This window comes from Eubalaena glacialis, chromosome 5, assembly GCF_028564815.1.
Source record: "Eubalaena glacialis isolate mEubGla1 chromosome 5, mEubGla1.1.hap2.+ XY, whole genome shotgun sequence".
NCBI classification, from domain to species: Eukaryota; Metazoa; Chordata; class Mammalia; order Artiodactyla; family Balaenidae; genus Eubalaena; species Eubalaena glacialis.
The window spans coordinates 51,423,155-51,445,660 of NC_083720.1; the positions used below are offsets into that span (position 1 = coordinate 51,423,155).

General features: G+C 40.0%; 1 long non-coding RNA gene across 1 annotated transcript in view; it reads right to left on the bottom strand.

Annotated features, from left to right (window-relative positions):
• Window positions 1-22,506, bottom strand: part of LOC133092630 (uncharacterized) — a 482,184-nt gene that overhangs the window by 94,757 nt on the left and 364,921 nt on the right. The window contains exon 3 of the long non-coding RNA XR_009701092.1: window positions 21,096-21,261. This is a non-coding gene — a long non-coding RNA (uncharacterized LOC133092630). The remainder of the gene's footprint in view (window positions 1-21,095; window positions 21,262-22,506) is intronic.

Consider the following 22,506-nt stretch of genomic DNA (forward strand, 5'->3'; position numbering starts at 1 on the left):
CAAGTGGCTTTAGGTCCCAAGCCTTATAAACTCTAAACTAGAGGCAAGGCTGGGTGGCTGAGCGGAAGGAAAAATGCATCGGGAGTCTAGTTTGGCTTTGAGCTGTGGTTCCACAACTTTCTACCTGTGTAACTTCCCTGAGTGTCAGTTTGCCATCTGCATCAGGGTTTTAGATGGAAAAAACCTGTCACCTTGAAAGCATGCCACGCATATACGGTATTACAGTCATCAAAAGGGCCAGGAACCAATCCAAAGTGTAGGGATTAGAAATATGAGTCATACTAAGTACAAATGATTGTGAGGGATGTAGCCCTGAACTCTTCACTGAGTGCACTTCTGGGGGTGGTTAGCAAGGTAGAGCCCCCCTGACATATGGGAGGAAGTCAGAACCCAAATGACACATGGAAAGGTTTTCCCATGCATATACGCCACACAGAACTATATCTGAATGCAGGATGCACTTCAGAACAGCAAACTTTTTCAGAAGTGCTACACCTTAGTCACAATGGCAAACATATTCAGCAAATGGTCTGTACAATGCAGTAAAGAACCTCTTTGTTTTATCCGCTGGAGTGCTTTGTGGATCAGGAAGTGAGATATTAGAGTGAAAAGATCACACATAGATCTTACTCTGTCTTCTGTCGAGACCACTGGTCTATGGAAAACAAAGCAAAACAGAGAGTACTTAGATTCCAGAAACCACAGAATTAGAGACAGAGAAAAGGGGCAGCTCCTCTCCACTCCTCTGCTGGGACAGCAGAATCATTCCTTAAGTGCTAGACCCTAAGCCTTTGTTAGTCCAGCCCAGTGTTCCCCAAACTATGATCCATCAGCCAAATCCAGCTGACCGCCTATTCCTGTACAGCTCTGTGACCTGAGAATGGTTTCTATAGTTTTAAATGGTTGAAAACAATATGAAAAAAAGAAGACTGTGTGACATATGAAAATTACATGAAATTCAAATTCCTGTGACCATAAATAAAGTTTGATTGGCCCATAGCCATGCTCACTTGTCTACATCTTGTCTGTAGCCACTTTTGTGCTACAACAGCAGAGTTGAGTAATGGCAACAGAGACTTTATGGCTGGCAAAGCCCAAAATGTTTATTCTCTGGTTCTTTATAGAATAATTTTGCCAACCACTTGTCTAGGCCAATTATGTTTTCTTTCAGTTGGTGAAACTAACCTATCTAGCCTGGCTGCTACCTGATCAAACTCTTTCTGACCTTAAGACTGGATTTCAAGTGTGTCAGCCTCTGTTCAAGATAGTTCCTAGAACTCCAGAACACTTTCTTGACTCTCGCCTCTAACTTACCATCACCACTTCCATATATATAGATAGCCCCCCATGAACACATGGACCCCAAATTCTGATTTCTATTTCCCCACTCTTTATACTCTGATTTCCTCTGTCTATTACACTGTCTTCCATAATTCCTGAACCATCAATACTCTGTTTCTCATCAAATGACAAACTGAAGGAACCATCAGGTATGCAAAGATGTTTCTGGAACTTAATATTAACATTAGAAAGTTCCTACCAGCTATACTTTCTAACATTACATAGTTCCCTGTATCAATAATGCTTTATTTTTCCTGTTCCAAATTGCCTGTTTCTTTCTTTTTTTTCTTGCCAAACTGGGTCAATTTTACAGGTACATTATAATTTCATAGGTATGTTATAATTTGCACTAGTCTCTAAATGACAAATGCATCACTTCTATTGCATTCACGTTAACTAGCATTTTAAAATAGTCTTAACTGTCTAAAGAAGAGACCTAGTTTATCACAGCACTACTCAGGATGTACCTGAATTGTGTCAAAACACATCCTGAGAAGCAGTAGAGTAAAGGGGAAAGGGCATCAGACCCAAGTTTTCGTTCACAGAGTGCTATAAACTAAATGTTTGACCTTGGACTAGTCACGGACAAGTCACTCTTTAGACTTGGTTGTCTTCATTTACAAGTGAATTACTTCAGATCCTGAGGAGCTTTCCCATTCTCACATTCCCTAATTCCAGGACAATAACTCATGCATAGATTCTAATTTGTCATTTAGCATCACATAAGAATTTGAAATATTAAATAGCAATTTGAATCAGAGTATTTAAGTTTTTGTTTTGTTAGGGCCTGAGAAGCAGGACGGGGTAATGGTATTTACCACTAAGGAACAGGGCTCAAAGTGAAGAGAGGTGGGCCAATTGTTTTTCATTACAAGTCCTTTTGAAACATTTGATTTTTTAAAGAAAATATAAGCACATGTTATAAAAAAATATATAAAAATTTTTTAAAATTTTAATTAAACCTAGAAGAGACTTTAGATTACTTGTAATTCACACCTTGATGGATGGGGCTAGACGTACTACTGAATTTTAGACATGCATGTGGATTTTACACACATTTCCCAAGGGTCACTGAGAGGACCAAGTGGGGCTAAATGACCCTAAAGTCCCTTCCAATACTAGATTCTATACTTCGACCTCCCCTCAATGCTCTCATTGTCTCTCTGAACGATTCTCATTTCATGAGCAAGCTTCTCCCTGGGAACTAGGCAGGTGGAAAGTTTCAGCTTTTAAACTTCATTTATGTGTGAGTCCTCCCAGAGCAGCAACAAAAAAATTAATGAGATTAAAATAAAAATACTTTACTGCTTCAAAACCTCAAAAAAAATCATTTAAAACAGGTCTTGTATGAGATTTATCCCTTGAGGCTAAAATAAAGCATTAGAGTTTTTTGTTAAGAGAAACATTTCCTCAAATTGAAAGAAAACAGAGCTGTAATGGAAATATGAATGCAGGCTTTGCAGTTGCAACCATCTAATATAACATTAGAATTCTAAATTTGTGAATTGCTCTAATTTTATGTACATATATTTTTCAACAGGAATAGCATTTCTTTAGCTTTATAGATTTTTTCACTCATTTAATTGGTGATATAATTACTTGCTCTTATAAATCTGAAAATTAGGAATTCAAACACACACAAACAAAGAAAAGCTTGATTCTTAATGGCTTAGCCATTTTCCCCAGTGCATTGTCATCCCCTCAGCGGGAATCTACAGGCCCTGTGCACCCAATGATCAAAGATTTCTAAGCTACCCTTCCTGAAATGCACATACAAACTTCTCCAGGCAACCTCAAGCAGCCTCAGTATTTTGAACCACGATTGTCTGAAAGGTCTCTGGTATTTTAAAGGACTGAGGGTGACTCAGCCTTGCTCAGAGGTGCTAGCTACAGCAATTCAATGACTCCTAGAAAGGCCCATTGGTGCCAGGGAGACAAAACCAGGTGGAAACATTGGCGCAATGCAACTGCATGGGGATTGCTGGCCAAGAGAGACTTGCTAAAGGAAAGTCACTGGGTGGAAGTTGCTTGAAGCACTCGGAGTCACAGTGACTAACTTGCACTGAGTCACAAATTAAGTCTAACTGGAGTTACACTAAAGAGATGTATCAACAAGCGCTCCCAGGATAGCATGGAGGTCTAGATGTCTTAAAATGCTCCCTGATGTCTTCCTTCATTTAATACAGCTAGGTGATCCAGGAAAGTTTTAGTTTTTCTAAGAGACAGTCTTCAGAGCATTCTGACCACTGGTGAACTTTATCCATAATAGAAATGGAGAGGTATGTGTGTGTATGTTTATGTGTGAGGGAAGTGGCTGGAGTGTTCCTTAGAGTCAAGAGGAGAAACATTAAGGATAGAAGGGAGTTTATGTTCATAAGCCCTGTTCTTATTTCTGCTTTTCCTTCTCTTGAACCCTGGACCTCCCCAAAACTCACCCCTATTCCTGCAAATCCAAACTTCAAACAGCTGAAACCAACCTCAGATGAAAAGAGCCACATGCCCTGAGCACCTTGTATGTGCAGGCCTTTTGGGGGTGGTAGTGAGATGATGATGACGATGATGGTGGTGTTATTTTCTTGTTGAATCCTCATGGCAGCCCTATGAGGCAGCTACTGTTATTATCATCATTTTACAGATGGTGAAACACAGAAATTAGCACAAAGAGGTTAGGAAATTATCAAGTTCTCACAGTTTTTAAGAGGTAGAACCAGGATTTGGACCATTTAATGCTACTGAACAGCATTAAACTTGACCTCTCCCCTTTACAGGCAATCATGAGGAATTGCTGGTCAACTGTGGGTCTCAATTGGTGGAATGTGGGCATGTTGGGGTGGAGGAGAGAGGACAGGGAAGAGCTGTGATGTCTTCGGACCCCTTGTCGGCTCCTGGTGGATATCCAGCCCCCCTACCCAAAGGCAGACATGGAAACAGCACTCAGCCTGGATGCCCAGACCCTCCTCCTCACCCATGTAGAGGGTCTTGTAAAAGCAAGTCATCACCAGAAGGTAAAGGGGATTGGTCCAGCAAACACTGGGAAGGGAGGATCCCAACAAATTGGATTTCCAGTAACTGTAAAATCCCTAGAAAAGAAAGGGGGAAGGAAAATGATAGTCTTGGGGGCCAGAGAGACCTGAGAAGTCACTACCTACTACTACCTATGTGGGCTTGGGTACCCTCCAGAGAACCAACATCCCCATCCTTCAGCTTCCTCATCTGAGAATGGGAATCATTATATAATTATATATCTGTAGGTTTGACATGAGAATTAAACATAAACTACCACACACATCAGCATCGTTTCACCTAAGTTGCCTTCCCCCGATTTCCTAATTACTTCCTTCTCCATAGAAGTCATTTCTCCCACATGCTCCTTTGCCTACCTTTACGTGCCCTAATCTTTCTACTGTAAAATCAGCCTTGCTCTTTCATTCCTTCATAGAATTCTCTGAAATTTTGGATAAAGTACTCTCCCTGTGATAACTCCCACTGGCTGAAAACATTTGTCCAGTGCAGTGAGATGCAAATAATTGGATGCTTTGGTCTGTAAGCGTCTGCCCGACCAAGTGTTTCCTATATCCCTAACTCTGCACAGAGATATGTTTAGATTTTTTGAACCACAAGCATAAACAGAGGACAATGAATGAAAGATCCCACCTTCCCTAAGTGGCAGAGTGTGTTTTCCCTAAAGCAGAGGGAAGGAAAATCCTCCTGATACCCCTCACAGATTCCAGCTTTTTGCTCCAGAGATACCTAGGGTGCCCTAAGCATCCCCTCCCTTCCCTTCAAGCCCCAGATGCCAATGGCAGTCTCAGGTGAGAGAGACAAATGCCTCACTTCCCTAGAGGTGAAGACAAATATTTCCCCCTCTGCAGAATCCTTCAGGTTTGTATGAGCCCATCTCCACCTCATATATCAGAGAACAGGGCTTGTCATCGAATAATACATCATGTTTTGAAAATACTCTGTACCACAACTGGTGTGTTTCTTAAGAACAAGAAATTACCACATGGGCTTCAGACTGTAGACCAAGCAACCTAGTGGTCCATTTTGCTTCCTTGTGAAAATGTGTGATCAGCAGTGGTCTCCACCAGGGCTAAGCTCTAAAGATAGGGATCAAGGCTAAGCATCTCCCTGTTGCTTAGCAACTTCTTGAAACTATCATCCATGAAATTTTCAAATAATTCTCAAGCCCACTGTCATATTCAGAGATGTCCCATGGAGAAGTATGCTGAATTACTGAGAGAAATAACAAACCTGTAATATATTATTACTACCAGTTCTGCTCCAGTTGTCAAATACCACTACCAAAGGTCAGACCTTTTTCTAACCCATGCCAGTGGTTGGTGAAGGCAGGAGACCTAACACTGGTACCATACCACTTTGGCTAGATTCCCTACAAATCTCCCTGTTCCTCCTATATTTTTATGTCATAGTTCCCAACAACCATGTAATGTAATTTTAACATTATAAATATGTTTAAAAGGTACAATATTTGTAGTGATTTCTGGGATCAACTGCTTCCCCTGCTCCCCACCCTACAACTATTCTTCTGCTGTTATTACAATCATTAACATATCAAAGGTCTTCTGTGACCTGGGCACTGTGTTCATCCCTCTACATTCATAATCTGATTTAATCTTATGAAGTGCCTATTTTTATTCCCATTTTACAGATGAGAAAACCAAAGCTTGGATAGATGAAGTAGCTTGCCCAAGATCAGACAGCTAATCAACGGAAAAGGTAGCCCTCAAACCCAGACCCAGGGTAACAACAAAGGCAGCCCATTCAAGTCACAATTTATATATAAATTCTGCCTATTCTTAGAAAATAATTTCCTTAACAGCACAATTACCGCATCTCAGAGTGAAACTCACATAAAATACATGATAAAAATCACTGGTTACCTACTTTAATTCAATACAAGTTTATGGAGAGAGGAATTTCTATTGAGTCAGCCAACTTGGAGGTATGGGAAGAGCTAGAGAAAGGCAGAAGATGTATTTTGATAGACCTTTCTGCCACAGTCAGGACCAAGACTAGACAGATAGCTAAGTTCTAGTTCTGGCTCTACCATGAGCTTGCTGCAAAACCTTGAACAAATCATCCAACCCTTAGGCTCATTTCCTTGTTTGTAAATTATAACAGTCCCTCTAATCAGGTTGTTGCATCAGATATTATCTACTGACTTTTAAATATGGAAGCGGAGGATTAGGTCTTACACCACCCCTACTGACACATACACTTCCTCTACTCTCACCCTCCTAGTACAGTTATGTCATAGTGTTTTGTAAAATAAATTATATTCATGTTATGTTACGTTATTAAAAACTATTTGTTTTGTTCACTGCTGAGCTATGTAGTGTCTCATAATTACATTTTCTTTCTTACATACTTTTTTGTTTTCCCTGGAGTTAATAGCTGCCTGCATTTTTTATTTCTCTTTTCTTTTTTTCACTCAGTGACAAACTCTTTGTCAGAGCTGAAAAAAACTTCTCAATATGTTCACTTCAGACAGATGTTCAGTTCCATTTTTTTCCAGAAGGCATCCCTCCAGGAGTCCTTAATCCTCTTGCTCTGATCTGGACTGGCTTCTCTTCAGGCATTCAGCACAGCTGACATCCTAGAGCTCCCTTCTGCCATCACCCCAGGAATATCCTTTGCCTCTCTTATTTCCTGGATCCCATATCTTCTTCCTTCTTGATTCACTCTCTTGTTTTTAATGGCGCACATCCTTTAGTAGCTTTCTGAGACATTTGTAAAGATCTTGCAATCTGAAAATATCTTATCTGAACAACTTTACATTCATTATCTTATTTAATCCTATGAGATGCTTCCAATTTTATTCCCATAGCAGTGAGAGGCAGTAGCAGGATATTGACTTCTAGGTTGAAAATCAGTTAAGATTTTGAATATAATACTGTGGTCTCTTCTAGCTTCAAGTGGTAATTTTCAATGTTATTCTCAGTCCGCTGTATGTGACCTGTTGTTGTTGTTTTTTTTCTGGAATCATTTAGTATATTTTATTTATTCCAAATGTTCTGATATTTTTCAGTGATATGTCTACGTGTGTGTGTGTGTGTGTGTGTGTGTGTGTGTGTATTTCATTTGTTATGCTGGCATTAAGTAAATGGACCCTTACATTTGTAAACTCATGTCTTTCGATTCAAAAGAATTCTCTTATATTATTTCTTTAACAGTGGCAGTCCCTCCATTTTATCTGGTATCACTTTCTGAATCTCCTCTGGATTTTAGACTTCCTAAGTTGTTCATCAAATTTTCTTGTTTTTTTTTTCTTGTCTTTTTTTTCTTTTGTATTTTCCTTTTCTTTGTCTTTTCTACCTAATTTGTCAGAGATTTTTTTCAAACGTGTTTTCCAACTCTTCTATTAAGTTTAATTTCAGCATTCATATTTTTATTTCCAAGAGCTCATTCTGGTTTTCTGAATGTTCCTTCCCATAGTGGCCTGTTCTTATATCTTGAATGAAATATATTCTCTTACCTCTCAAAATAAATTTAAGATTGTTTACAATGTTTTCCTCTGGCCTGCATAGCCTCCATTTGCTCCAATTATTTCTGTTTGTTTGTTTCTGTTTTAGTCTGTCTCTTTCATATTAGAATGCCTTCCAGCAATATCTGGTCATTCAAGAGTAAAACATCCAAGGCTGACTGGAAGTTCCAGGAGCGTGGAAAGGAGTTACAGGTGGTGGGCTTTCCCGCAGTATGGCATGGAGGAGAGTTATCTTTTCACAGCATGCATTTTTTATTGGACTGGTCAGTTTCCCCAGAAAGGAACCCTTCACTTTCCTCTCCAGCAGAGAATGAAGCAAGGCACCAACACTTTGTAAGAGAAGAGAGAACTGGGGTCTCACTGCTCAGTAGGCAGACTTTCACTTGAAACCTTCTTATTTTCATATTGCTTGTTACCTGTCCCACCATGGTGCCTGACTGTCCTCAAAACCCAGATCTTTTCTCAACTGTGTTCGGATATGTTTTCTGCCTTCATATAGTGGAGAAGAGATCTGGTCTCTTCGCTCTTTCTGTATATCTTCAGCCTGTTCACCTATTTTCCATTCTACTTCTCACCCTCACCTTCTAAGACACTTGGCACATCCAATTCCTGAGCATTTCCAAAATTTGGCAATGCCAAACAGCCTGCTGTTTGCTGATTTCTCCCCCTGAAAGCTAAAATTTCACTATTATTTTAATGCCGTGCCAAGTCATTTACTAGTTGTTTATTCTCTTTCAAGCCTTCAGACTCCAGTAGACAGTTCTGCACTAATGTCATCTCCTCTTTCATTCTCTTTGTCTTTCATTGTTTAAACCTTTTTTATGTCTTTATTGTCTTTTGCTGGGTTTCAGTTAGCATATTTAATCCAAAGTATATTGTCCATGGTTTTCACTTAATATTCTATCAAAAGCATTCTCTCCCTACAGGAAATATGGAAAACACAATTTCTGATGGCTGTATCATGGTGTGTTTGACCAGCAACCTGTAAGTGGAAATTTAGAATGGGCCAAACTTTTATTATTATAAACAACATCAAAATAAACATCCTTTTACATGAAGTATTATCTTTGTCACTGATAACTTCCTTAAGATCTATTTCTAGAATCACATTCAGTCAAGTTTTTAAATAATTTTAAGCTATTGATACATATTATATAGTTGATTTCTAGAAAGGTGGCAATAATTCACACTCTCCCCCAAAAGGCAGAGGTAGTAGTTACATGGGATTCATTCCACCATCACCAACATCATCACCAACATAATTGTTTCTCAAAATCTTTACCAGTTGTGTCTCACTGTTGTTTTAATTTGAATTCCTCTACTGACAAATATGATTACAATTTTTTCATGTATTTATTGGTAACATATATCTCTTGTTAGTTGTTCTTGGACCAAACTCATTTTTTTTCAAGTGGAATATTAGGTTATTTCTTATTTATAATCTCTTAATTTGTTAAAGATATCAAGCCGTTTAGACCAGACTTGTCAAAATATTTTTCCATTTTATTATTTGTTCGGTTTTTGTTTATTACATTTCTGACATAGAGAATTTTTAAATTTTTACATAATCAAAATTATCACTCTTTTTCTTTAAGCCTAGAAAGCCTCACCATTTCAGAATCGGATAAATATTACCCTATATTTTCTCCTTTCATTTGTATGTTTTGAATTTCTTACATTTTACTCTTTCTCCCTGGAATTTAATATGTAGTTGTTTCTCCTATTAGTTAACCAGGTGGCTCAACACCATTTATTGCATAATTGTCAGTTCTTCAACTAATATGTAATCTAGCCTTGACCACATCCACCTCCTAAAACTCTTTTTTTTACTAGAGTCTGTTTCTGGTCTATTTCAACCCCATTTGTCTGTTGATTCTTACTCCAGAGCATCCTGTTTTAATTACCATAACTTTACAATACATTACAATATCTACTAGAGAAAAGCCTGCTTTACTGCTCTTGTTTTGAAATATTTTTTAGCTCTTTCATTCTATTTACTCTTCAAGATTAACTTTAGATTAGTCAAGTTTCCAGAAAACAACAGCAGCAAAATGATTTCGACTAGAATTACATTAAAAATGTATATTCATTTGAGAAGAGCTAACATGTTGTCAGTATTCATTCCTCCTTTCTAAGAAAATGACTCCTTTTCCATTTATCCAACTCTTCTTTTATGTCTCCTGCTAAATTTTACTGTTTTCTTCATACAGAATTACTCAATGAATTTATTTTTAGATAGTTTATATTTTAGTGCTATTCTGAATGATTTTAATCTTCATATTTTCTAACTGGTTATCACTACTACACCAGAAAGCTATTAATTTTTCTATATTTATTTTCTGTTGAATCAACTAACTCAACTCTCATTTTTAAAAATAATTTTCCAGTTTTTCTAAATATCTTTGCTTTCCTATATAGACAAGAATTTTAGCTGATCATATACTTTTTTGTCTCTTTTTTTCTATGTCTTACTTCTGTCCCATATATGAGTAAGTTGGCATAAATGGGATTGTAAACAGCATTGTCATAATCCTGGTCTTAATGGAAACACCTTTACAATGAGAATAATAATTGCTGATTTTTACTGAGTGTTTTCTACATGCTAGCCACTTTGCCAAAGGATTTAGGTATATTATTTCCTTTAATTTTCAGAATCATTTTAGAGTAAAGTTACTATTGTAATCTCATTTTAAAGGTAGTGAAACTGAGGCTTTAAAGCAGAAATATATCCAAAGTTATCCAACTAGTCAATGGCAAAGCAGAATTCAACTTTACATTGGTTTGACTTCAGAGCTTATGTTTGTGTATAACTAATATTATATTCCAGAATTTCAAGTATGAGTTGGTGATAGGAGTTTTTAAGGATGACTAGGAGTTTTTTTTTTTTTTTTTTTTAATTTTTGATTGAGAAAGGAGATGGGAGAGAGAAGAGTGGATTGATTTTAGGCAGATGAAACATAGACATAAATAGTACAATAACAGTGCAAGAAAAGTGCAACATAAGATGCTTCTCCACAGTTCCTCAAGTTACCTGTGAACATCAAAACCAATTACTAACAAAAATAGTATATTTCAAAGACCAATGCATCTAAGAGTTCATTATTATTCCCACAAAAATAACAAAAGCTGTACTGTGTAACCTCTTGACCATTTCAGTTTCCAAAAATTTCTAAAGAAAACATTTGGTTTCGTTACAAATGTAACGCTGAAATTTTGATTCATCCAAAAGGTGGGACTGAGGTGATGCATGCTATTTAAGTCACATCTTGGCAAGGAGCTAAGTTGCAGGAGATGGTGTGCCTCCTTCTCCAATGTGAAAAAAGAAAAAGGAATCTAGCAATGTTCAAAATAAAGTCTTTAGAGTGTGACACAAAATTATGTATCTCTGCAGCATATCCCCAGATAGCGGTAACTGTGTAATAGCCCTGCTGGATTCCCACCACTGCGAGAAGCCCATCCATGCCTGAAGCCTGAGGGGCAGCATGGAGAAACATGAACATCTTGCTTTCTCACCAGACATTTTCATTGTTGGGTTGGGGAGGGGAACTCTTCCTCAGAAATGATTACCTAAAAGTTCTTAGCTTTAAATGTCACCCTTTTTTAGGAAGGGGACAATTGATTGAGGTTAATTAAGTATTAATTTAATAACAACTTTTTACAAGCTTCTGGAAAGCTTACCCTTGATCAGTGAAGAGAGAGGTACCTGGATCTGAGCACACAGGCGCAGGGCTGTACTTCGACTCAGGTTCTCGTCCTGGTCCTGCTGGGCAAGGCTCTTAAACCTGTCAGCCCTCAGTTTATACATTTGCCGATTGGTTATAATAACACGGTTGCCATTTCCTTCATAGGGCTTCTATGAGATTGAAAAAGGAGTATAAATGGATATGTGCTTTTGAAAACTGAAATACACTTGACATGTGTAAGGAAAGATCCAACAGTTTCCAGGATGCGCTCCCTATAGAGCAGTCCTATTTATCGCTCACCCGAACTCCTCTGAAAAAGACAAACGGTTATCAACAGTAATAGAGTCCTGCAGAGAGCCGGCCCGTTTCCATTTCGATTCAAAGCCCTGGAGGCAGCAAACTTTCAATCCAGGCACTACCCCAGAGTCTCCAGTAAATTTGTCTGTTTCCCCAATATATGTGGTGAGCATTTGACCAGAAGCATCAGGCTATGTCTGATCAGATTAGCCTATCAGGCGGAGATAATTACCATTTAAAGGCTAAAGGAGAAATGACCTATTTTACACGGACTTTGTGAGAGGCGCTAGGGAGAGATGCTGCGTGATCCCAGGACTACTTGGTAGCTTAGCTTTGGTCAACACGTGGCTCCGTCTTCCCCTCAGTCCCTTTGGCCAGTCATTTCTTTATACGCTGTACAGTGGCTCCGTGTACTGGGGACTGAACTTAAATTGAGCTTGAGACAGGGGCCATGGAGTGATTGAGGAGTGAATTAGATAGAAAATTGCAGCTTTTGCGCCCTAAGTGAGAATCACTGCATTCAACCAGCTGGTACAACTTGAGTATTTCTCACTTCTTTTGACATTTTTTCAACAGGGGAACTTGATGTAAAACACATTTGTCCCTTTAGAGTCCAGAGCTGCTTTTTCCCCCTCAACCTTCTTTTAAGATCTGCCCTTTATAGCTCGAATGTTCTGTAGCCAACATCAGCGTGGATTGTGACCTATGTAAGCCAATGCTCAAGAAAGAGTTCGAGAAGGGAAGAGTCTAAGACTTAAAGTCAATGTTCATTGGGCCCCCATCAGAATAATCAGCCGTGAATGTGGCACACAGGAGCACAGGATGCCGAATGTAAAAGGCAGAGACACCACAGGGAGAATTTGTTTCTCGTATTGGTTTTTTGGGTTTTACACAAAACTATTCCCTTCCCAAGAGGTGCTTGAAATTGAGTCAAATTTGAAAACTGTAAAATCCCTGGATGCATTTATTAGCGTGTGTTCATTCATGCATAAGCACAATTGGTTGTCCTTGAACAGGCAGATGAGGGCACTGGTTATACACGGCGAACTTGATTTCAACACACATGACTTAAGCCTGCCCCGTGCCTGGTACTATGCTAGGCCCTGAGAGAAATAGGAAAATGAATAAGATTCAGATTCTGGCCTCTAGGGATTGATACATAACTCTGATCCAAGACAATGTAAGAAAACTCCTAGAAGAGAGACATCAAATGCTGTGGCAGCCTCCCTAACACATCTACAACTTTTTAAAATAAAGCCCCATGAGCATGGATTAGGTTAAGGATATGGCAAATGCCTCAGCAAGGCCTCCTGCTCCATTCACAACCTGAAGCTACCCAGATGGAAGAGCCTCTCCCAGCATCACTGCCCATCACACCCCCTGACACAACAAGCCACCCTCCATCTTTCAAACATGTGCCAAATGTCTACTCTTCTAATTCTTTGTTCACAAGCCTCCCTCTGACCAGAGTGCCTTTTCACCCTCTTTACCACCTAGAAAGCCCTTACTCTTCCCCTAAGATCCAACTCAGTCATCTGTAGGGTGAAAATGAACAAGGAGATGTCATCCCAAGGTCTCTCCCAGCCTTTTATGTCAACGATATGCGAATTTAAGACGTGCATCCAACAGTCCACCTTCCTTGAACCATGAAGCCATTCCTGATGCCCTGGGGCATGATTCCTCTTGCTCCTCCAAACCTGCATCCCACATGCTCAAACTGCTACCAGAGCATCGAACATACTGAACTGTCATTGACTATTTATTCGTTCATCCTTCCAAGTAGAGTGGGTTCAACTAGAGGGTAGGATCTGCATCTTATTTCATTTTTATTTTCTTTAACAAGGAGTTACATGACCATAACTATGTGTCGACCACTATTTTTAAGTGCATTCCATGTATTTATCCATTTAATCCTCACAACAAACCAATGAGATAGATTATTGATACTATCATTATCTCATTTGGCCCATGAAGGAAGTGAGACATAGAGTTTAAGTAACATGCTCAAGGTCATACAGCTGGTAAGTAGTGATCCATGATACGAGCCTGGCTCTTAGTGCTACCTCATGATGTTTTTACTTATCTTTGTACCCTCAGGACTTTGCCCAGAGGTCTAGTATTTAGAACGTGGAGCTCAATAAATGTGCAGTAGCTGATTAGATAAATGAGCAGATGACCGCTACTGGTTAGCCCTGGCTAGATCCTCTTGAAAAGTTCTAGACTATAGAAGCTAAAGGTAATTAGTGTATATATATACACTAATATGTATAAAATGGATAACTAATACGAACCTGCTGTATAAAAAAAAAGAAGCGAAAGGTAATGAGCAGATTTGGAGAAGCTTCACAGAAACTCAAGAAGATGGAAATGAAGAATTATACCTAAGGATTTAAGTTGCTTAGCCTTGAGAAGCAAAAGCTGAAGGCTGCTTTCATAATGATCTTCAAGGCCAGGAAGGCTGATTCCTGAGGACAGTGACTGAGCTGTTTTTCCCCACCTCCAGGGAGGATGAAGGAGCAGGTACTGTCCTCAGCTGCAATGGGAGTGGTTTAAATCCACCACAAGGAAGAATTCCCTTAGCTTAAGAATCATTTGTTAGACCCAGGGATGAGTTATGGACAGAAGCTATAGAAGGTCATCTGTCTTCGGCATTTTGGACTTGCTTCTGCTCAGAGTGAGGAACACAGAGGGTGAAAACAAACAATGACATGTCATCTCAAGGTCTCTTTGAGCCTTATAAATCGATGACATTTGAATCTAAGAAATACGTCACTTTACCTTCCTGGACCAAATGAATGAATGAATGAATGAGTCCCAAATAATTTAAAAGGCAACAAAAAATTATAACCAGCAGAAAAAGAGGTCTTCTCAAACATACTACTGTGCCAGAAATGTAACAAAAGAAGAAAAACAGAACTTGTTTTCTGAGAAACCTAAACTCTTACAGTTTCTACATTCAAACCATTTCTTGCTAGGTCCATCATACTCCTGACATAAAGTTAGAACTGGTCAGTCTATATCCTCGGGTACTACTTTTACCCCATCATCACAATTTGCTCATTTGATAGATGACATTAGTATCTTGAAGCAGATTTCTCTAAATATCACGTAAACTCAAAAGACGAACCACTATTCCATCGATACCAATGTAAGGTGTATCCAACATAAAGAAGTGAATCCTTTCCTGAGAGGAGGAAACAACCTCACACATACTTTTTTCCCTTCCTACATGGAAACTGAAACACAAAATAGCAATGGAATTGGAGGGGAAGGTAGAGAGTAACACGAAACTATTTTTGTATTTGGTATTATTTCAGAGATACAATTCTACTTTATTTTCTGTTATTAGAGATAAAAATCTTACATTCTGTCTAATGCTTTACATTAGACAAAGTCTTTTAAACACACATTATTTTACCTGGGAAGTGGGTATTTTGTTTTGTTTACAGAGGAGGAAACATCTCAGAAGAGGGACTTGCCTGAGGTCACACATCTAAGTCTAGTTGCCCTTCCCCAGTCAGGCCCTCTAGTTTCCAGGCCTATCATCTCCCATACATCATGAACTGCTGGGCACTGGACTGGCCTTGCTAGAGGCCTCCTTCACCATATGCAACCTCTTTTGGGAGCTATGAAGTTGGCCTGTCCCACTTTGAGAAACTCAGGCCAATAACCTTAGGAGACCCATTGAACCCAGAGACACATACAAGAGACTGTTCTATCTGCCCCGAGTAGAGGATATCCACCACCAGTGAAGCAGCAGAGCCCAGATTCTAACTCAGGGTTTCACTACTTGCAAATTGCACTCCTTAAAAACCCAGCTCAAATGTCATCTACTCTGTGAACTCATCCCTGGCCCCTAGCTCCATGCAAACGGACATAATCCTAAGTGCTTTCAAGCTCTGGATCCAGGATGCTTTGGCCTAGGCTCCATGGACTGGTTAAGTGATCTTAACCTCTCTGAAACTTCCTCACCTACACCATGAGGATATGACTCGTATCTCTCTAATGCCGCGATGGTGAAGATTCTGTGAGTTAATATGACAAATGCTTAAAAAACAGCTCTTGGCACAAAGTAAGCTCTTGGTAATTGTTCAATATTCTTGATATTATTACCTTCTCTGGGCTTTCTGAGTCCTCACGAGGTTTTGTTTATCTTTCTGGTATAAAACACTATATTATTCATATTTCTTATAACTCTCCTCCACTATTTTGTTAGTCATTATCCAGCCCATCATGAGCCGAGAGACCACCTTCTTTTCTGGCAATCTCTTTTCAGGTGATGTCACTGATATCCACTTAGCCACCCTAAAGAGTCATTGGACTCTCCACACCCTCATTCCCTGCATCAATCGATCACCAAATCCAGAGGCCCCTGTCCTCTAGATTTTTCCGAATCTACCCTTCCATCTCCATCTTACTTCCACAGTCCTGCCAGCCCTCATTTAAAGCGGTAAAGCAGCTTCTTAACTGGGTTTCTGGCCTCTAGTCTTGTTACAGTCTAATTTATCTTCCACACTGAAGCCAGAATGATGTCTTTAAAAAATGTTGATCCCTATGTTATGCCTCTGTTTAAAGCCCATCGATGGCTCTCCACTGCTGTTTGAAGCTGTTTGGTCTGACCGTGCAGGAACTGTCTCCTTCCTGCCCCTCATCTGCATCACTCCTGCCTCACCCTGAAAGGCTGGCACCAAAAGACAACTGGCTCCTCCTGCCTCTGATATGTTCTTTATTTTGGCCTAAACACTCTTCCGAGTTCTTTGTCTGGCTTAAGTCCTTCTCTTTGTTTAATTAGCACCAGTATCACCCCCTCCATGGAACCCCTTAGACGGATCAGAGGCCACTCCCCAGTGCTTCCATGATACACGGAGCGTTCTGTGGCTATTCTATAATCATGATGACCTGCTGTGCTCTCCCCACCATGACCTCAAGTTCAAGGGCAATGTCTCCGGTCACTGTCTCACTCACATAAGTACGGATGTGCTTTGCACACAGTACCTATTCAAAAAAATGCTAAATGGCTGATCTTATTAAATAGGTAATAGATCCAGATGACACATATAGTGCACACTATGGGGCACTAAACAGTACTTAATTGAAGGGTTCTTCTAAGGGCTTTTCATGAATTGACTCATTTAATCCTCACAACAACCTTAGAACGTAGCTGGGATAATTATCTCTATCTTATAGGTGAGGAAACTGAAGCACAGAGAGGTTAGAAATGTTACCAGTGTGACATAGTTAGAAACTGATGACACCAAGGTTGGAACCCAGAAGTCTGACTCTAGATCCCATGTTCTTAGCCCTTATGCCATTTTTGCTGTCAGATATGGGTACCATGATAAATAAAGATATCTAAACAGACACAGATAATATATTCTAGTTCCAATTCTACAGGTAGGAAAGTTGAGACATTGGAATTTCATGGAGAAGCGATCCAGGGAAACGGAAGAAAGCTAAGCAGGGAGATTACCATCTTTGCTCCTCACTAACCAGCAGTAGAACTCAGCGCAGTCAGCCTTGCTCAGCCTTGGTTCTTCAAGTCTAAAATCAGGGCCTTGGGGCCACATTACACCTTAGCTTTTTTCCAGATCAAATTTGCAATTCCCTTCCGTTAGGCAAACATCATCAGGGTTAAGTGTGTGTCAGGCTCAGTGCTAAGGGCAGACACACAGAGACAAACGAGATGTGTCTCTGCCCTTGAGGAATCTGTCTTCTTGTGGGGGAGATGGACACAGACAGACAACATTGACAGAGGAGTTCACAATGGCCACACCACTATTACATTGGTTATTTTCAAGGGAACCACTCCAAGTTAAAACATCACCCAGAAATGAGCCATTTGCCCCTCCATAATGTCTTTCAACTGACCATTGCCCAGAGCAATGAAGCATTGGTGTCTCCTCCCATCCTCTCTCCAATGCCCCACTCAAGCATAATCACCTCGGTTTACAAGTGAAGAAGCAAAGGCGCTGCCTTAAGTAAGTTTGCCAGTAGCCCGATGGTTACCTGGTGGCCGAAGCCCCTGCCATCTTGGTTCCCAGCTTCTCCCTGAGCTGAAGTGGGCCATGGGCCACAGGAGCATTAACCCTGACACAGCTGCTGTTGGTTTTCCGGTACAGGTTATATGCTTAAAAGGATTTTTAGATTTACAGTTGATTCTAGAAATTGCATCTAGCTCATTTTCAACTCCATGGATAAGCTGGTTCATTTAAGGCAAACAGCATCCAATTAAAGTACATTCTGGAGAAATGAGTGAGCAAGGCATTTTTGCCCAACTCTTAATTTATTTACAAAAAAAAAAAAAAAAAAAAACTATCGGGATTTCTCAAGGACCAAATCCCATCACATCATTGTGAGATGAGATAGTTAAAATATGTATGATCAAAATGTAATTTGAAAATACACTCTGAGAGGCAGCCTTGTATAAGAGTACAGGATTTGGGGCCAGTCTGAGTGGGCCCACATCTCTTTTCGTCATCTCAGTAGGTATGTAACCTTGAGCATGTTCCTCAGTTTCCTTGAGCTGAGCCTCAGTTTCCCCATCTGTATAAGATGAATTAATAATATCTGTCAGAGTACTTGTAAGAATTAGAAATGTAGCTTAGTGCCTGGTAGAGAGTAAGGGTTAAAAAAATCAACTATTAAAAAACATTTTATTAAAGTCTTAATGATTCAGAGATTGATTATTCCATTAGAAGATCGTCACGCTTTTTCCCTTTCTTTCTCTTTCTTCCTGCCTGCCCACGTCACAGCTGCTCATAAGCTATTATTCCATGAGATAAAAAATGAGATAAAATTCAATTCAGATGATACAGCAAAGTGGGAAAACCACAGGCACTCAAGTCAAACAGGACTGGACTTGAAGACTGGATGGCTTTGGACAGGTTAGGTCTTAATTTCTTCATCTGTAAAAGGGGGTAATCATATGTACCTTCTAGGCTTCTTAGGAATGTTGGAGTGTGTGTATGTGGAGAAAATATTTAAACTAGGAACATGAAATCCAAATGTTTCTGTAAAAAAGCATGTGTCCTATCAATGGTAGCATCCCATGAACCTTTAGGTTAGTCATTTCCCAAAAGGCAGATAATGAAAATGTTCTCTCTGCTCCTTGCCTCCAAAGATGCGATCCTGTTCAACACACACACACACACACACACGCACACGCGCGTGCACGGGTGCACACACACACGGGACACTGTGATTGGTAAATAGTAGTTAGTTAGGTAAAGAAGTATTGAATCAGTTTCTACAAGAAATGTAGTACTAAAGCTAAATTAAAGTTTCAGTATCAATCACAGCTTGTTTTTAAATTGTCCCCAACTCCATCACTACCATGGAGGGTCAAAAGAAGTCACTCTCACGACAAAGGTCTTACATCTAATGCCATCAGATTTCATTGCCTCCTTTAGGGACAGCTTAAGTATCAGCTGAAGTGGGGTGACTCCGTGCATGTGGGGACCCAGCATGGCAACACAGATGGCTGGACAGTGTGGGCAGCAGGCAGGCCTCACTGTGGGTAGAGCTCCAGAAGCAGAGTAGCAGGGGCTGCCACACCGTGACACACAATGCCACACATGGCCAAGAGTCAGGGAGGCCAAATGGGAGCCTGGGATGTCTTTCCCATAACCGTGACCTCCAGGAGCTATAGGGAGAGCTTCGGTTACCATAATGGAAATGGCAAGGGTCAACTTGAACACAATCACATCTTTGGAGGCAAGGAGCAGAGAGAACATTTTCATTATCTGCCTTTTGGGAAATGACTAACCTAAAGGTTCATGGGACGCTACCATTGATAGGACACATGCTTTTTTACAGAAACATTTGGATTTCATGTTCCTAGTTTAAATATTTTGTCCACAGAGATCTCTGAGTCATCTCCTCACATGCTTCCTTCCTTCATCCTCCTTTGAAATGAAGACTATATATAAGATGCCAACTCTCTAAAGGAAAACACATAAACAAAAGACAAAAATCCGAAAGTCACATCAATATACCATAAAATATCTGAATATTTGTTTAGAACCCCTGGGGACCTACCACGTGACATTCTCAAAGTAGCATGCAGAGATTTATTTGTATGCCTTCCTGCTTCCTAAATAACACTCCCACTCAAAGTGGAAGGACTCCAATTTCATGACAGGCTGGAGGAGGTTATTTTCTGAAGCTCCTTACTTAACATCACATGGCTTAGAACAGAACATACCTGTCAATATCAGTATTACATTTCACTGAAATTTCAATCGCAAAGGAGACTCCTATGAAAAGTTTCCCTCCTTTTATAAAACGGGACAATTATTTTTAAAAATTGATGTTGAAAATTCAACTCTTCCTGAATCACCATTTTTGTAGGAAACTGTCTGCTATAGACAAAATGGAAAATCACAGTTGCACTTTATCCAACACCACCCATAAGAAATGCTTCATGCACGGAAGTGTTCTTTTTCCATAAGGAGCAGCATTAGAAAAAAAACACCAAACCTCTGGCATCACTCTTCAATATTGTTGTCTAATTAAATGGCAATGGAGTGGATGCGTAAAAACATGCATTAGAGGTGTGTAATGTGTAATGTGAAGAAGAGTAATCAAAGCCATTCAACAGGATTTAGGAAGGGATTTCAGTTGGCAGCTTATGAGACAGGAGCATATAATTTTGCTAATTTGAAATAGGTATTGTAACGTATAAACATTATTGCTTTGCATATTTTAATGAAAACTGCCTCTACACCAAAATGAATCCTTTAGCTTGAACTTTCTGCATACCACAGAGCTTCTACCTATTATGAGTTCAGCATAAATAAGAAAGGCACGCAAGCCGCATTAAAAGAATGGTCACCTCATTAAAATAGGTTAAAACCAAGCCCCTTATTCCAAGCTACTATAACACTATAAAGTAAGTCTGGTGACAGGTGTTGTATTAAATTTTTATGTTGCAATGAACTTGAACTCACACAAACCAAATCTTCATGCTTCCTTTGATATACACCTGCAACTTGTTAATTCAAGGGGCTTTATTAAGAAAATATAAATTTAGCAACATCTATAGATTTGTAAAACTCTATTAGCTTGCTCAAGAATCTAGAGGAAATTCATTTGGAATCTTATTTGCATGGTTTACAAAGAAATGAAAACTAATGATGACTTTTCCCAAATGGATGTGTCTGCAGATAACGCATTTGTGCAAACAGACGGATGTGAATTACCCAGACTTGGGCTAAAGGAGTTGAGAGAGAGATCTGGGTCCGTCTGGGGCTGAGGACATCACTTACCTGCCAGCTCGCTTCTCGCTGAAGTCCTTTTTTCCAGTCTTCTTCCAGCCTGGGGGAGGTCTCATCCATTGCTGATGCTGCTTGCACAAACTGGATTCGCCAGTGGCTGTTACTCTTTCGTTGCAAGCCTTTACCAAAGCGGCAGCGAGGGCAGTTCAGGGGCAGACTGTCATGGAGAAAATGCCATGCCAGAGGATGAGGGATCAGGCAGGAAGAAGCCACGCGGGAACAAATTTGGGATACACGGGGCTACCCTGACAGCTGCCAAATGGCCAGGCAAGAGGCCAGCTCAGCCACTGAGCATCCAGAGATTAGGAACAACCAAGCTCCAGGGCCAGTGGACAATGGGTCATTCTTATGTTTCTGGCATAAAGGTCAGAGGAGGGAAGTGTGAAGGCATGCTCTATGACCTAGAAATATGCATATCTATGTGTGCACCTGTCTTTTCCTCATCCCCAAACACACACACACACACTCTCACAGCAGGATTTGCATTGTTCTGCAGGGTTGCATCAGTGGGCCGGAGTATCCTAGAAGAAATAAGCTACTTTACATAGAAGCAACACATTTCATTTGAGCACGTCTCCCTCAACACCGGATGAATCACTCAGCAGCCAGTAAACATGAATAATAGCAAGTCCCTTTGGGGGAAAATAGACTTTTCCTATAGTCGAATCCTGAGTGTCTACAGTCTCTGGTTTCCCCCTTCTAGGAAGTTCTGTGGCAGGCGTTTAAACTGAACATGGACCTCAACCCTTTACCCAAACCATTAGCCAAAATGACCAGAGGCTTCAGTTTGGATGGACTTCTCAATATTTGGGGCTCAACGAAGCCAAACCCAACCAAACTCTGCCCTGTTCCATTACTATTTCTCACACAGAATGATACTCTCTCCTGCTATTCAAAACTGATCACCTACAGTTTTAAGAGAGGCACTACTGCCAATGGCACCTGCTTCCTTCTGTTAAAACAGTGGTTATCAAACTTGGCTGCACAACAGAATCAACTGGAAAGATTGTGAAAATACTGTTACAGGAGCCTCACCCCTAGAGATTCTGATTTAATTGGTCTAGGGTAGGGCCCAAGACACTGCTATATTTTTTTAAATCCCACTGGATGATTCTATTAAGTGCCCAGGATTAGAATCACAAAACTCAGTGTTGAGTATCATTTAAGGTTTCTCTAATCTAATCACTCAGCTGATGCCTGAATCCCCAAGATCCTGCCAATACCTATGTGAACAATGTTCTTACCACCAATGACAGTAAACTCACTACCTCCCAAGACAGTCCAATTCCATGGTTGATTGTTCTGTCCCACAGGGAATTGATATCCTTCTCCCTGCAACTTCCATGGCTGTACTGTTTCTTAATTCCATAAAGAATACTAAAGCTTATTCTGTAGGACAACC